General features: G+C 36.8%; 2 pseudogenes across 2 annotated transcripts; both read left to right on the plus strand.

Annotated features, from left to right (window-relative positions):
• Positions 1–4,280: 4,280 nt before the first annotated feature.
• LOC308648071 (large ribosomal subunit protein uL22-like) lies at positions 4,281–4,885 on the plus strand (annotated as a pseudogene). Its single transcript has one exon. The product of its transcript is annotated as a large ribosomal subunit protein uL22-like (transcript).
• Positions 4,886–7,311: 2,426 nt separating this feature from the next.
• On the plus strand, positions 7,312–7,559 carry LOC308648091 (cytochrome c oxidase subunit 7A2, mitochondrial-like; annotated as a pseudogene). Its single transcript has one exon. The product of its transcript is annotated as a cytochrome c oxidase subunit 7A2, mitochondrial-like (transcript).
• The last annotated feature ends 9,455 nt before the right edge of the window (positions 7,560–17,014 follow it).

Below are 17,014 nucleotides of genomic sequence, written 5' to 3' on the forward strand. Positions count from 1 at the left end.
TACTTGACAAAGAAGATAACCTTGATGAAAAAGTACAGAATTATTTGATTTAATAAAATAAAGTTAGAAAAAATAATAAGATAAAAAAAATCTAAAAAATGTATAATACTCTATTGTATAACTCTTGGATCAAAGAGAAAATTACAAGTAAAATTATAACCTACAGGACTTCTGGGTTTCCTGTTCCTTACCTAAGGAACTTAAGAACCACTCTGTTCTTAACAACAAGTAAAACTTAAACAAACTAAAAGATCAACAAATTTTCTTAGTGATAGCAAAAGTGAGGTACCAGGACAAACTATCCATAATATTGAAGGTTCATACAGGTGGACACAAGATCACAATATACCCAGAAAGAAATCTCCATGGGAACAAATTCCAGGGTAGAAAAACCTGAACTCTAATTGACGAACTGCTGGAGACTCAGTGAGGACAAGTCTTGAGAGTTAAAAACTTCAGGAGGAAGCAGAAATAGGGAAGCTCCCATGCTTATGTTGCTTTAACTCTGGATGATTGATAAGGTTCTCATAATAAACACTGGAGAAAAATCCCTAAAGCTTCCAGGAGGAGGACAGAGGAAGAAACCATTTTGAAACATTTCCTAACGAAGTCCATCCTCAGGAAAAACTATATAATCAAAGCCTAAATTGCAGGGCTTTATTACATCTATTGACCTGGGAATAGGGAAATGCCCAATTCCAGCCTACTGTAATCATCCTGTTCCTTCTGTGGGTGAGGAAATTGAGCAACACCTAAGTTTATAACCCAGAGGCATGGGCTCATTAAAAGACCTAATCACAGGACTCTAAGTAACACTTCTCCCTCCATGCCTTACTACCACATTGCTAAAGGCATATTTACAGCAGATTTTTTTAACCCAGTAATTATGCCAGCTAAAAAGAAAAAATTGTAAGGCATGCTAAAAGGAAAATAGCACAATTTAAAGAGACAAAACAAGCATAAGAACCAGACATAACAGGGATGTTGAAATTATCAGATAGGAAATTTAAAACAACTTTGATTAATATGCTAAGGGTTTTAACAGATAAAGTAAGCAGTGGTCAATGTAAGCAAATAAATAGAAACCCTGAGCCAGGTATGGTGACACATACCTGTAATGACAATGATTTGGAAGGCTGAGGCAGGAGAATTTCAAGTTCCAGGTCAGCTTTAGCAACTCAATGAGATCCTGCCTCAAAATAAAAAATAAAAAGGACTGGAGATGTACCTCAGTGAAAAAATGCCCTGGGTTCAAACTCCCACCATGGAAATCCTAAGAAAAAAATAGAAAGAAATGCTACAGAAATGGTTTCTGTTACTAGAAACAAAGAATGCCTTTTTTAAATTGATTTTTTAAAAAATAAATGACAGTGGAATGCATTACAATTCTTATTACACATATACTCCACAATTTCTCATATCTCTGGTTGTATATAAAGTATGTTGACACCAATTCGTGTCTTCATACACATGTACTTTAAAAATTTCTTTTTTGGTTGTTGATTGGCCTTTATTTATTTACTTATATGTGGTGCTGGGAATCGAACCCAGTGCCTCACACATGCTAAACTAGCACTCTACCAACTGAGCCACACCCCCAGCCCCACACATGTACTTTGGATAATGATGTCCATCACATTTCACCATCCTTGCTAACCCCTTGCTTCCTCCCTTTCCCTCCCACCCCTCGGCCCTATCTAGAGTTCATCTATTTCTCCCGTGCTCCCCTGTGGGAGACCAAACTTGCACGTGACTGAGTCACACTCCCCAGCTGGGTGCTGAGGCTCTCAGTTACAGAAATGTGGCAGAGCTTTCCCCACCCTTCTTGGGTTCGAGGGATGGTGTCTTGGGTGTGTCTTGCTACAGCCCTATGGGGGGAGCTATGCTCACCTGTTCCTTTATAATATAACCTCTGTTTAGGGTAGAATCTTCCATGAAAGTGCCTTGTGTGTGTTCCCTCCTCTTACTTGCCCTTGGGTGTGAACTACCCAGATGTCAGTCAACCTGCTGATAGCAGACATCATGAAGATAGACTCAGCCCCCTGAAACCTGACCCCTTGTCTTATTTGAATAGCTTCTCCTCAATAAAAGGGATCAGCATGTGTGTGCTCTCTCTCTCTCTCTCTTCCTGCCAACCTTTAAGTTCAGAGGAGCCATCACAGCGACCCCAAAGTAAAAGGTATCTGTGTCTCTTGTGTGGTTATTTTGCGCAGCCCAGTTAGCCCAGTTTACCTGAGTGACCTCTGAGCCTTTTAGTCGCGAGAACTAAAGGCACTCCCCCTCCCTACCCCACTATGAATTAGCCTCCTTATATCAGAGAAAACATTCAGCATTTGTTTTTTTTGGGATTGGCTAGCTTCACTTCGCATTATCTTCTCCAACACCATCCATTTACCTGCAAATGCCATGATTTTATTCTCTTTTATTGCTGAGTAAAATTCCATTGTGTACATATGTCACTTTTTTTAATCCATTCATCCACTGAAGGACATCTAGGTTGGCTCCACAGTTTAGCTATTGTGAATTGTGCTGCTATAAACATTGATGTGGCTGTGTCCCTGTAATATGCTGTTTTTAAGTTCCTTGGGTATAGACTGAGGAGAGGGATAGCTGGGTCAAATGGTGGTTCGATTTCCAGGTTTCCAAGGAATCTCCATACCGCTTTCAATATTGGCTGCACCAATTTGCAGTCCCATCAGCAATGTATGAGTGTGCCTTCTTCCCCACATCCTTGCCAACACTTATTGTTGTTTGTCTTCATAAGAGCTGCCATTCTGATTGGAGTGAGATGATATCTTAGAGTAGTTTTGATTTGCATTTCTCTAATTGCTAGTGATGATGAGCATGTTTTCATATATTTGTTGATTGATTGTAGAGAAGTGTCTATCAGGTCCTTGGCCCATTTGTTGATTGGGTTATTTGTTTTTTTGGTGTTTAGCTTTCTGAGTTCTTTATATACCCTAGAGATTAGTGCTCTACCTGATGTGTGAGGGGTAAAAATTTGCTCCCAATATGTAGGCTCTCTATTCACCTCAGAGATTGTTTCTTTTGCAGAGAAGAAACTTTTTAGTTCGAGTCCATCCCACTTATTGACTCTTGGTTTTAATTCTTGTGCTATAGGAGTCTTATTAAGGAAGTTGGGGCCCACATGATGAAGATTAGGGCCTACTTTTTCTTCTATTAGATGCAGAGTCTCTGGTTTAATTCCTAGGCCCTTGATCCAAATTTCTTAAGTCATACAATTTGCCCAGATTGAATCAGGAAGATGTACACAATTTAAACAGACCAATATCAAGTGATGAAATAGAAGATGTCACCAAAAGCTTACCAACCAAGAAAGCCCAGGACTGGATGGATACACAGCCAAGTTCTACATGACCTTTAAAGAAGAACTAATACCAATACTCTTCAATTTATTTCAGGAAATAGAAAAAGAGGCAGCACTTCCAAACTCATTCTATGAGGCCAATATCAATCCTGATCCCAAAACAAGGCAAAGACAAGACACATCAAAGAAATAAAACTTTAGACCAATATCTCTAATGAATATAGATGCAAAAATTCTCAATAAAATTCTGGCAAATCGAATACAAAAACATATCAAAAAGATAGTGCACCATGATCAAGTGGGATTCATCCCAGGGATGCAAGGTTGGTTCAACATACAGAAATGAATAAATGTAATTCATCACATCAATAGACTCAAAGATAAGAATCATATGATCATCTCAACAGATGCAGAAAAAATATTTGACAAAATACAGCACCTTTACATGTTCAAAACACTAGAAAAACTAGGGATAACAGGAGCATATCTCAACATCGTAAAGGCTATCTACACTAAGTCTCAGACCAACATCATTCTAAATGGAGAAAAATTGAAGACATTCCCTCTAAAAACTGGAACAAGACAGAGATGCTCTCTTTCACCACTTCTATTTAACACAGTTCTTGAGACACTGGCCAGAGCAATTAGACAGATAAAAGAAATTAAAGGGATATGTATAGGAAAAGAAGAACTTAAATTAGCACTATTTGATGATGATATGATTCTATACCTAGAAGACCTAAAAAGCTCCACCAGAAAACTTCTAGAACTAATGAAACTAAAACTTCTAGAATTAATGAATTCAGAAAGTAGCAGGATATACAATCAACACCCATAAATCAAAGGAATTTCTGTGTATCAGTGACAAATCAAGATACTTGGGAATCAACAAAAGAGGTGAAAGATGTATACAATGAAAACTACAGAACTCTAAAGAAAGAAATCAGCTCTTCCTCTTCCTGTAAGCGGCCTGAGGTGATCTATGAAAATGGTCCGCTACTCTCTTGACCCGGAAAACCCCACAAAATCATGCAAATCAAGAGGCTCAAATCTTCGTGTTCACTTTAAGAACACCCATGAAACTGCGCAAGCCATCAAGGGTATGCATATCCGAAAAGCCACCAAGTACCTGAAAGATGTCACATTAAAGAAGCAATGTGTGCCAATGGTGGAGTTGGGAGGTGTGCCCAGGCCAAACAGTGGGGCTGGACACAGGGCCGGTGGCCCAAAAAGAGTGCTGAATTTTTGCTGCACATGCTTAAAAATGCAGAGAGTAATGCTGAACTTAAGGGTTTAGACGTAGATTCTCTGGTCATTGAACATATCCAGGTGAACAAAGCACTGAAGATGCGCCATCTTACATACAGAGCTCATGGTCGGATTAACCCATACATGAGTTCCCCCGGCCACATTGAGATGATCCTCACTGAAAAGGAACAAATTGTTCCTAAACCAGAAGAGGAGGTTGCACAGAAGAAAAAGATATCCCAGAAGAAGCTAAAGAAACAAAAACTTATGGCACGGGAATAAATTCAACAAAAAATAAATGCAAAAAAAAAATAATAAAGAAAGAAATCAAAGAAGACCTTAGAAGATGGAAAGATCTACCTTGCTCTTGGATAGGCAGAATTAATATTATCAAAATGACTATACTACCAAAAGTACTATACAGATTTAATGCAATTCTGATCAAAATCCCAATGGCATTACTCATAGAAATATAAAAAGCAATCATGAAATTCATCTGGAAAAATAAGAGATCCAGAATAACTAAAGCAATCCTTAGCAGGAAGAGTGAAGCAGGTGGCATCACTATACCAGATCTTAAACTATACTGCAGAGCAATAGTAACAAAAACAGCATGGTATTGGCACAAAAACAGACTGATAGACCAATGGTAAAAAATAGAGGACACAGAGAATAACCCACAAAATTATAATTATTTCATATTAGACAAAGGTGCCAAAAACATGCATTGGAGAAAAGATAGCCTCTTCAACAAATGGTGCTGGGAAAACTGGAAGTTCATATAAAACAAAATGAAATTAAACCCCTATCTCTCACCATGTGAAGAATGCCTTTGATGGGCTAATTAGTAAAGAAGATACACAATGTCTGGGTTTGATGATATATCAACAGAAACTTCCAGAGCTTAAAATTAAAGAATAAAGAATGAAGCAAACCAATCAAAAACAACAACCATAAAAACAAATAGAGGGGCTGGGTTGTGGCTCAGTGGCAGAGTGCTCGCCTAGCATGTGCGAGGCCCTGGGTTCGATCCTCAGCACCACATAAAGTAAATAAATAAAAAAATAAAATAAAGGTATTTTGTCCAACTACAACTAAAAAAAATATTAAAAAAAGAACAGGAGGCTGGGGTTGTGGCTCAGCAGTAGAGCATTCACCTAGCACATGTGAGGCACTGGGTTCGATCCTCAGCACCACATACAAACAAATAAATAAAATAAAGGTATTGTGTAAAAAAAATAAAGGATGGAGAGAGTAGGAGAGAGAGGAGGGTGGGGAAATATTGGTAAAAGGGCACTAAATTGTAGTTAGATGGGGTAAAAAGTTCTATTGTGTTATTGTGCAATGGTGTGATTATAGATAGCAATTGTGTACTGTATATCTCAAAAATCTAAAAGAAGGGGCTGGGATTGTGGCTCAGTGGTAGAGTGCTCACCTAGCAAGCACAAGGCACTGGGTTTGAGCCTCAGCACCACATAAATGTAAAATAAGGATACTGTGTCGATCTAAAACTTAAGAATAAATATTTTCTTTAAAATCTAAAAGGATTTTGAATTTTTTCCATAAAGAATTGATAAATATTTGAGTAGATATATATGTTTAACTCAGTTATAAAATGTGTACATGTATTTAAACATCACAATACTCCATTGATATGTACAATTTTTATGTACAAAAGATACAATCTATATACAGAGAAAAAAAGGAACAGGAGAAATTATTCATATTGTTTGAAACAATAATGACTTGATGATTTCCTCTAAATTAATGTCAAACACCAGACTATGGTTCTAGGAAGCTCAGAGAACACTAAACAGGATAAATGCCAAAGGAAACAAACCTGTAATTAGGTATATCATTTTCAAACAACAGAAAAACAAAGTTAAAGAAAAAAAAATCCTGGGCTGGGGTTGTGGCTCAGCGGTAGAGTGCTTGCCTAGCATGCTTGAGGCCTTTGGTTCCAAACTCAGCATCACATAAAAATAAATAAATAAAAATAAAGGTATTAAACAACAACAACAACAATTTTTTTTTAATCCTGAGGGAAGCCATAGGGAAGCCAACTATAGTTGAGCTAGGTGTGGTGGCACATGCCTATAAGCCCAGCTAGCTGGTTGAGGCAGAAAGATTCCAGTGAGACAATGTCTGAAAAAAAAAATAATAAAAAGGGGGTGGGGGCATGGCTTGGTGGTAGAGCAGCTGCTTAGCATTTGTGCACCCTGGGTTCAATGCCTGGTACTGGAAAAAAGACTGGAGAGAGAGGAAGTGGGGAGAGAAGGGGGAAGGAGAGAGAGAGAGAGAAGAGAGAGAGAGAGAGAGAGAGAGAGAGAGAGAGAAGAGAGAGAGAGAGAGAGAGAGAGAAGAGAGAGAGAGATATTGAGAGATGTTGATTGATTGAAAGTGTTGAGGAGGGAAAAAGAAAGAACCCAAATCAATCTGGAAATCTGTATCCTGTATCCCTCAGTAATAAAGCAGTAATAAAGACTTTCTCAGACACACAAAATTGATGGAATTTGTTGGAATAAAATGACAAAATGTTAAAAGAAGTTTTTCAGGAAGAAAGAAAATAATATAAGTCTGAAACTCAGATCTCTTAAAGTACAACAAAGAAGGACTAAGTAAAAATTTAAAACTTTTTCTTTTTCTTTTTTTTTCCCACTGTTAAAAATTTTTAACATCGGATTTTCGATCTCAGCATTCAGTTGCTGCGGTTGGTGGGCAGTAAATGAGGCAAGATGCTGCGGAATCTGCTGTGTTTTCTTCAGATTGCCCAAAGGACCATCAGCACTGCTTCACACATTTTGAAAATAACATTCCAGAGAAACAAAAGCTGTTTCAGGAGGATAATGGAATTCCAGCACATCTAAAGGGTGGAGTAGCTGATGCCCTGCTATATAGAGCCACCATAATTCTTACAGTTGGTGGAACAGGTTATGCCATGTATCAGTTGGCCATGGCTTCATTTCCCAAGAAGCAAGATTGACTTGCTGTCATCTCAGTAATCATTCGGTTCATTTTAATTCAGCTCTCTATGGATCAGTAGTCTGATAAATAACTGAGCTCTTCTTTGGGGATCAATATTTATTGACTTGTACTAACTGGCACCAATAAAGCAATCTTTACCCTGAAAAAAATTTTAAATTTAATTTAAATTAAGTTTAATTTAAAATGGGATTATGTTTTTACAAGAAGATCTTAGAACACAAAGACTGATTTTTTTGTTGTTTTTTAATATTTATTTTTTAGTTGTAATTGGACACAATACCTTTATTTTATTTATTTACTTTTATATGGTGCAGAGGATCGAACCCAGTGCCTTGCACCTGCTAGGTGAGCGCTCTACTGCTGAGCCACAACCTCAGCCCACAAAGACTGATTTTTTAAAAAATGGTTTCTTTCCTTCACTGAAACTCAAATATTAACACACACACACAAAAAAAAACTTAAGAATTTTTTTAAGCAGCATGTTTTTCTTTTCCATTTCAATACATCTATAGTTGACAAACATGCAAAATAAATAATTGTCCAATCAAAGACCTTTAGTAAAAATATGCAAATTAAAAATGAAGTATTTGAGTGGCTGGGGTTGTGGCTCAGTGGTAGAGCATTCGCCTCAAATGTGTGAGGCACTGGGTTCAATTCTCAGCACCACATATAAATAAAAAACAAAGGTCCATCAACAACTAAAATGAATCAATAAATTAAAAAAATGAAGTACTTTGATTTACTTATTGGCCATGAAATCCAGCAAGAAACTTCCCTTTGTCCCTCCCATCAAAATAGCTGCCACTAATTCCTTTCTAGAGGATTGATGGCATTAATTATACCTTAGCTCTCCCTTGTCAGTATCCATATATCCCTGGTTCAGCCTATGAAAATTAATGTTGTAGTTCTAGTTACTAAAAATGCCCCACCATCTTCTTCACCATGTTATACCTTGACAAGGAACCTATCAACCATGCCCAATTTGGGCAGTGACCCAGGAGAAACATAATGGCCTGACTGAAGAATTAACTATATACATTCTGGGTCTACCACTTAAAGAGGATATTAATGGAAATGTAAAATTTTAGGAGGCATTCTTTTTCTCTCCTGTCCAAGTTACTAGCATGTATAGTACCAGAAAATAAAGAATAGAGGAAGATGACAAGAGCCATATACATGAAACCTCCCTAGAGCTAAAAGCACACTAAATGAAATCCAAACTATAGTGGGCCAAAGAACTGACTCTCGGTGAGGAAGAGAATCATAAATTAGGGAACAATTTCAATGCATTGAAGGTTCAGCAATTTGCACTAGCATTATTAAAATTTTCATCTTTTCTAAGGGCTGTGCATGTGCTTCATTGTTAAATTTGGTACCAGCTGTTAAGAAATAGCCAAATAGATTATCCGCCACCCAACATCCACCTGCCAAGTGCCCACCATTTGCCTGCAGACCACCCACAGACTGCTCACTGCCCATTGTTGCCTGGAAATCCATTGTCAGAAACCTGCAGGTTTGGTTACACATGGCCACTGCCATCTTGGGACACCAGCCAGGGCCTGAGAATCCAGGGCCAAGGGGCCTGCAGGTTTGTCACTGCCACTGCTGCCATCTTGGGGCATGGCTGCCTCAGTCTGAGTACACCAGCCAGGGCCTGGAGATATATTGTTGGGGTATTTGCAGGTCTGGTTGCACCTGAGTTCCTCCTGCTGGGTGTGCTAGTGGCTGCCATCTCGCTGCCTCTTTGCAGAGTTGCTTCTTTGTGTGAGCACATCCCTGGTGGTCTCTCTGCAAGTTAGAATGGCATTGATATCTTGGGACTGCAGCAAGATGAATCCTGGAGAATCTGAAGCCCAGGTCCATCAGATTGCAGCTGAGACTGTGTGGGCCATTCTGGGCCTGGCAAGCCTGTGGAAAGCTGGAGACTGGGGGTAGTATGGGGGTGGGGTGGGGTGGGGGAGTACAGGTTGGAGAAAATCAGGCTCTCTCCAGCTTAATGAGTCCTAAAGTATACAGGGACAGAAGAGGCCGGCTACAATGGGTGGGAAGACTGGAAGAGGGCATGAGAGCATCTTGCTATCGGCTCACCCAGCCAACTGGAAAATTCAGACAACCTCACCTATTGGCAGAGAAGGGAAACCGAGTGGTGAAGGTGCTCCCCATCCCATTGTCTTGACAAGGTCACAGTGAGGATAAGTGCTGGGAAAGCTGCACTGGTGGGAAAATAAAACTTTTTTATGTAATTGGGATTTTTATTTTCATGCTCATATTCCTGACAGGAAGCATGAGTATGCTTAATGCCAAACCAAATTAAATTTCAGATAGCTAGAACGTAACAAGTAATTCATGCCTTGAAGGCTGTTCTACTACTTCTCAACATATGGAGGACAAAATAGAAGGCTGTTCTACTATCTCAGCACATTGAGGACAAAACTGATATTGAAAAACAATCATTCTCCAAAAGGTCTCCACATTGATTATATCAACTAAGAGCCCAAGCCCATATTTCCGGCCTCTTAGAAAGCCTAATTATTATGCTTATTGCACAAAGCCCACCACATGTAGTTTTATTTGATTAAGGTTAAGTTATGATATACACTTAGGAAAGTTAAGGCAAATAAAGATACATTCCCCCCCGCCTTTTCTATAAATCCTCTTTTACCTCACATAGGTACTTATGATGAGCATAGTTAATATTGGTGGTAAATGTTCAGAATTTGCCTTTCAGTGAGAGAGATTACAAAGATATAAGAACTAGTGTACCTTGACTAAGAAACAAAGAAACTCTTTAAGAAAACAGCTCAACCAGTTTTATGAGAGTAAATGTAGGAACTAATTAAAGTAGCTTTATAAGATACATTTTTAGAATAATATTAGAAATACCATTTTATTTAGATTCTTAAGTTTAGAATTCTTTTTTTATATATTCTTTTTTATAGTTGGATACAATACTTTTCATTTTATTTATTTATGTTTATGCGGTGTTGAGGATTGAACTCAGAGCCTTGCACGGTCCAGGCGAGTGCTCTACCGCTGAGCTACAACCCCAGCTCCAAGTTTAGAATTCTTAAGTTTTTAGCTGTATGGGTCCTTAAGATGCTTTAAGAATAGTTTATAGACTTTAGGATATTTTAAGTATAAGATTTAAGGGGACTTCTTTAGATGGGGATCTTAATACAGATGTACTTTTTTTTTTTTTAAAGAGAGAGTGAGAGAGGAGAGAGAGAGAGAATTTTTAATATTTATTTTTTTAGTTCTCGGCGGACACAACATCTTCTTTGTTGGTATGTGGTGCTGAGGATCGAACCCGGGCCGCACGCATGCCAGGCGAGCATGCTACCGCTTGAGCCACATCCCCAGCCCCTTAATACAGATGTACTTTAAACTTAAAGGTTAATGATAGGTTGGGCGACTTAGAGCCTGGTTACGTAGTTTGGCATCTGTTTATAACAAAATAGTACATCTTGGGAAAATCTGAAAAATGTAAATGAGTGATGCATTTTATTAATGGTTTTGTTCCCATAATAAGTGATAAGGAAATGTCACATCCTAGAAAAATGCAAATTGATGACACATTTTTCTATACCCATAATGATTGTTAAGGAAATGTCACATCTTGGCAAAATCTGGAAATTGTAAAATCATTGATGTATTCTGAATCCATAATGATGAGAAAAATTGCAATAAAAGATGACCCAGAGAAAGCTGCATTAGAGCGTTCTCTCTCTCTCTCTCTCTCTCTCTCTCTCTCTCTCTCTCTCAAGATTGCTCCAATGGAATGACTCCTTGTCTCTTCCTTTGTGCCGATGCCACTCATCCTTCAGTATGCCCTGGACCCTGCTGTGGTAGGACCCTGGCAGCAGATAAAATTTTTGAAAGCCAAAGAAAGCAATCAGTCAATTTTTCATAGAGACTCCTTCCCCCTATCCCTCTCACATCTCTACCATCTTAAAATCCAAATATTTTGCATGCATCAATTTATTAAGGAGTGGGATGTCTGAATAGTATATTACAGATTGGCTGTGAATTCTTATGTTTTTACTTTTAAAAAATTTTTAACTCACTTATGTGTCTCCCTAGATTCTCTTTCTCACTTCTCTCAAGCTAACAGCCAACCTCTATTAATTCCTCCTTCATTCTTATAATTGTTTACTTCTATCTTCTCTCCTTCTACCTCTTAAACATCACATCCTATACTACCTCTGTCCTCTCTTTGTTCATCACTTGAAATGGTAAACCCTTTTAGCAAACTTACTGTTTTCATTACATAATTGAACACATAATTTCTGTTTATTGTGATAAAACTGTAGACACCTCAATAGAAGGTATTTGGTTTAAGGTTGTATATTATTTACACTGGGTGCTATTAATATTGGTCTCCCCCTTAAAGGTGAGGTATTGGAAGCCTTCAGGGACACTATAAGACTACAGGGTTAGCTGGGGTTGTGGCTCAGTGGTAGAGTGCTCACCTGGCACGTGCGAGGCCCTGGGTTCGATCCTCAGCACCACATAAAAATAAATAAATAAAGGTATTGTGTCCAACTACAACTGAAAAATAAGTTTAAAAAAAGACTACAGGGTAGAAATTGTACTGCCTCAGATCCAAAGCTCTAGATGGGAAGACACACAAACAATATGAAAAAAACAAGGGAACAAAGTGCCTCAAACAAACCAAGATGTTCCAACAATAAAATCCATAGACAACACAGTAGAGGAAATGTTAGAGGAGTTTAGAATATACATAGTTAAATTAATTTGTGAAGTAAAGGATAGTACAAGGAGTGAAATCAAAGCGAAAATACAGGAAGTGAAAGATAACTTCAATAAAGAGAGATTGTGGAAAAAAAACAAGCAGAAATCCTCGAAATAAAGGAATCACTAAACCAAATTATAAATTCAATAGAAAGCATCACCAACAGTCTAGACCACTTGGAAGACAGAACCTCAGGCAATGAAGACAAAATATATACTCTTGAAAATAAAGTTGACCATACAGAAAAGACAGTAAAAAATCATGAACAGAAATTTCAAGAAATATGGGATAACATGAAAAGACCAAATGTAAGATTTGTTGGAATAGTCAAAGAGATGCAATATAGAGATGCAAACCAAAGGAATGCACAATCTTTTCAATGACATAATATCAGAAAAATCCCCAAATCTAAAGATTAAAATGAAGGGACTGGGGCTGGGGCTCAGTGGTAGCACACTTTCCTGGCATGTTTGAGGCATTGGGTTTGAGTCTCAGCACCACATATAAATAAATAAAGTAAAGGTCTATCACCAAGTAAAAAAATATTTTTTAAAAAAGATTGAAATGGAAAATCAACTAAAAGAGGCTGATAGGACCCCAAATGTACAAAATTAGAGACCCACACCAAGAAACATTACAATGAGAATGACTAACATACAAAATAAGGATATAATTTTAAAGGCTGAGAGAGAAAAAAATCAAATTACAAATGGGGGAAACCAATTCAGATCTCAGCTGATTTCTCAATGCAGACTCTCAATGCCAGGAGGTCCTAGAATAACATATACCAAGCTCTAAAAGAAAATGGATGCCAACTGAAAATTTAATATACAGCAAAATTAAGTTTCAGATTTGAAGATGAAATAAAAACATTTCATAATAAATAAAAATTAAAAGAATTTAAAACCAGAAAGTCTGCATTAAAGAACATTCTCAGCAAAATATTCCATGAGGAGGAAATAAAAAAAAAAGAAAAGAAGCAAAGGGAGGAACTACACTAAAGGAAAAGTCAATCAAAGGAGAAACTAAGTCAAGTTAAAAGCCAAAACTAAACCAAAAATAACCAGAAATACAAATCGTATGTCCATAATAACTCTGAATGTTTATGGCCTAAACTCATCAATCAAAAGACATAGACTAGCAGATTGTATTTTTTTAAAAAAGACCCAACAATATGCTGTCTTCAAGGGACTCACCACCTAGGAAAAGACACCCACAGACTGAAGGTAAAAGAATGGGAAAAAACATATCACTCACATGGACTGTATAAACAAGCAGGGGTTTCCATATTCATATCAGATAAAGTGGACTTCAAGCCAAAGTTAGTCAGAAGGTCATTTCATGCTGTTTAACGAAATCATAAATTAACAAGACATAGCAATTATAAATATATGGGCCCCAAACAATGGAGCATCTACCTACATCAAATAAATCCTTCTCAATTTCAAGAATCAATTAGACCATAACACAATAATATTGGGTGACTTTAATATACTTCTCTCACCATTGGATACATCTTCCAAACAAAAACTAAACAAAGAAACTGTAGAACTAAATATTACAATCAATAATTTAGACTTAATGGACATATAAAAGAAAATTTCATCCATCATTGAGCAAATACACTTTTTTCTCTAAAATAGACCATATGCCACAAAGTAACTCTTAGCAAATTAAAAAAATAGAAATACAACCCTGCATTCTATCAGATCATAATTAAATAAAACTATAAATCAATGATAAAATAAAAAAAATAGAAGCTACTCCAACACCTGGAGATTAAATAACATGCTATTGAATGACAAATGGAGAGCAGAAGACATTAGGGAGGAAATAAAAAAAAATACTTAGAGGTAGATGAGAACACTGATACAACATATCAAAATCTATAAGACACTATGAAGGCAGTGCTAAGAGAAAAGTTCAAGGCATTGAGCTCATTCATTAAAATTATAAAAAGCCAACAAATAAATGACTTAACATTACATCTCAAAGTCCTAGGGGGAAAAAACCAAACCAATACCAAAAGCAATAGAAGACAGGAAAGAATTAAAATGAGAGCTGAAATCAATGAAATTGAAACAAAAGAAGCAATTCAAAAAAAAAATGACAAAACTAAAAATTGCTTCTTTGAAAAATAAATTAGATTGATAAACCCTTAGCTACACTAGCAAAGAGAGAGAAAACCCAAATTACTAAAATTCATGATGAAAAAGGAAATAAAGGAATCACTAAACCAAATTATAAATTCAATAGAAAGCATCACCAACAGTCTAGACCACTTGGAAGACAGAACCTCAGGCAATGAAGACAAAATATATACTCTTGAAAATAAAGTTGACCATACAGAAAAGACAGTAAAAAATCATGAACAGAAATTTCAAGAAATATGGGATAACATGTCTGTCAAGACAGACACTACTGAAATACAGAAGATAATTAGAAACTATTTTGAAAACTTATACTTCAATAAAATAGAAAATCTCAAAGACTGACAAATTTCTAGAAATGTATGAACTATCCAGACTAAATCAAGAGGACAAACACAATTTAAAAAGATCAATTTCAAGCAATGGAATAGAAGATGTCATCAAAATCCTACCAACCAAGAAAAACCCTGGAACAGACAGATTCTCAGCTGGGTTCTACAAGACCTTCAGAGAATTAACACAAAACTTCTCAAATTATACCATGAAATAGAAAAGGAAGGAACCCTTCCAAACTCATTCTACCAGGCTAGTATCACCCTGATATCAAACCAGACAAACACACATCAAGGAAAGAAAACTTCAGACCAATATCTCTGATGAACAAACATGCAAAAATTCTAAATAAAATTCTGGCAAATTAAAAAACATATTAAAAAGATAATGCACCATGATCAAGTGGTGTTCATCCCAGGGATGCAAGGTTAGTTCTGCATATGGAAATCAATAAACATAATTCATCACATCAATAGACTTAAAGATGAGAATCATATGCTCATCTCAGTAGATGCAGAAAAAGCATTTGACAAAATAGAGCACCTCTTAATACTTGGGAATCAACCTAACAAAAGAGGTGAAAGACTTCTACAATGAAAACTACAGAGAACTAAAGAAAAAAATTGAAGAAGGCCTTAAAATATGGAAAGATCTCACATGCTCTTGGATAGATAGAATTAATATCAAAAAATGGCTATACATGTTTCTGCTTCTTCTATTTCTATGAAGAACATAGAAAAAAGTAATGAAATTCATTTAGAAAACCCAGAATAGCTAAAGAAATCCTTAGCAAGGAAAGTGAAGTGATATGAATCATAATACCAGTCCTTGAATTATGCTACAGAGCTATGGTAACAAAAACAGCATGGTAATGGCACCAAAACAGACATGTAGACCAATGGTACAGAATAGAAGATACAGAGAGAAGCCCACATAAATACAGTTGTCTCATATTAGATAAAGGCACCAAAAAACACATTGGAGAAAAATAGCCTCTTCAACAAATGGTGATGAGAAAACTGGAAATCCATATGTAGCAAAATGAAATTAAATGTCTATCTTACGTACTGCACAAAAATCAACTCAAGTAGATCAAAGACTTAGGCACTAGAACAGAGACATTGTGCCTAATAGAGGAAAAAGTAGGACCAAATCTCCACCATGTCAGCTTAGAAACTGACTTCCTTAATCGGACTCCTAAAGTGCAAGAAGTGAAATCAAAAATAAATAAATGGGACAGATTCAAACTAAAAAGCTTCTTCTCAACAAAGAAAAAAATCAATAACATGAAGAAAGAGCCTACAGAACAGGAGAAAATCTTTACACTACCTCAGAGCACAAATCTCCAGGATATATAGAACTCAAAACAAACAAACAAACAAACAAACAAACAAATAACCCAGTCAACAAATGAGCTAAAGAACTGAACAGAAGAAACATAATCGATCAACAAACATATGAAAAAATGTTCATCAATCTCTATCAATTAGAGAAATGCAAATCAAAACTACTCTAATATTTCATCTCACTTCAGTCAGAATGGCAATTATCAAGAATATAAGCAACAAAAAATGTTGCTAAGGATGCCAGGGAAAAGGTACACTCATACATTGCTGTGGGGCAGCAAATTGGTGCAACCACTCTGGAAAGCAGTATGGAGATTCCTCAGAAAACTTGGAAGGGAACCACCCAGTTATCCCACTCCTTGGTTTATAACCAAAGGATTTAAAATTAGCATATTACAGTGACACAGCCTCATCAATGTTTATAGCAGTTTAGTTCACAATAGTTAAAGTACGGAACCAACCTTGATGCTCTTCAACAGATGAATGGATAAAGAAAATGTGGTACATATGTGCAATGAAATATTACTCAGCCTTAAATAAGAATGAAATTATGGCATTGCAGGTAAATGGATGGAGCTGGAGAATATCAAGCTAAGCAAAATAAGTCAAACCCAATAAACCAAAGGCCAAATGTTTTCTCTAATAAGTGGATGCTAATCCATAATGGGAGTGGTTGGATAGGGAAGAATGAAGGAAATTTGAATTGTGCAGAGGGGAGTGAGGGGAGGAGAGGAGGTGTGGGGATGGGAAGGGTGGTGGAATGAGACAAATATTATTACCCTGTATACATGTATGATGACATTATCACAGTGACCCTATACCATGTTCAGCAACAGGAAGGAGAAGTCGCGCTCCATGTGTGCACAATGTG

The sequence above is a fragment of the Spermophilus citellus genome (assembly GCF_964194105.1).
Source record: "Spermophilus citellus genome assembly, chromosome: 4".
NCBI lineage: Eukaryota > Metazoa > Chordata > Mammalia > Rodentia > Sciuridae > Spermophilus > Spermophilus citellus.